This window comes from Sinocyclocheilus rhinocerous, unplaced genomic scaffold (genome assembly GCF_001515625.1).
Source record: "Sinocyclocheilus rhinocerous isolate Xijiao unplaced genomic scaffold, SAMN03320098_v1.1 scaffold198, whole genome shotgun sequence".
NCBI lineage: Eukaryota > Metazoa > Chordata > Actinopteri > Cypriniformes > Cyprinidae > Sinocyclocheilus > Sinocyclocheilus rhinocerous.
This window is the reverse complement of record NW_015635035.1, coordinates 82,757-82,989: the sequence shown is the minus strand read 5'-3', so window position 1 is coordinate 82,989 and position 233 is coordinate 82,757. Positions and strand designations below refer to the sequence as shown.

The following is a 233-nucleotide window of genomic DNA, read 5'->3' as shown; positions in this document are numbered from 1 at the left end:
GGACGTTTTCAGTAAATTCGAAAAATAGGTTGAATGTCAATTTTTTGTCAAAATTAGGGTTTCATTCAATTATTATTCTATAACATCTTGTCTATCATCTCTGAAAATATCTTGGCAAAATTCCCTTGTTTAGTGCCGAAAAATAGCGATTTCTTGCAGCAAGCATAAAAGACTGTGTCTTTCTCTCATGTTAAGAACACGCTGTGGAGGTGCTTTCTCTTAACACCACAAAA

The 233-nt window shown here is 33.9% G+C and overlaps 1 protein-coding gene across 1 annotated transcript in view; it reads right to left on the bottom strand.

Moving 5' to 3' along the window:
- The window catches only part of LOC107746259 (low-density lipoprotein receptor-related protein 1B-like), a 182,606-nt gene that overhangs the window by 118,576 nt on the left and 63,797 nt on the right, over positions 1–233 (bottom strand). The gene's annotated exons all lie outside the window — the stretch shown is intronic.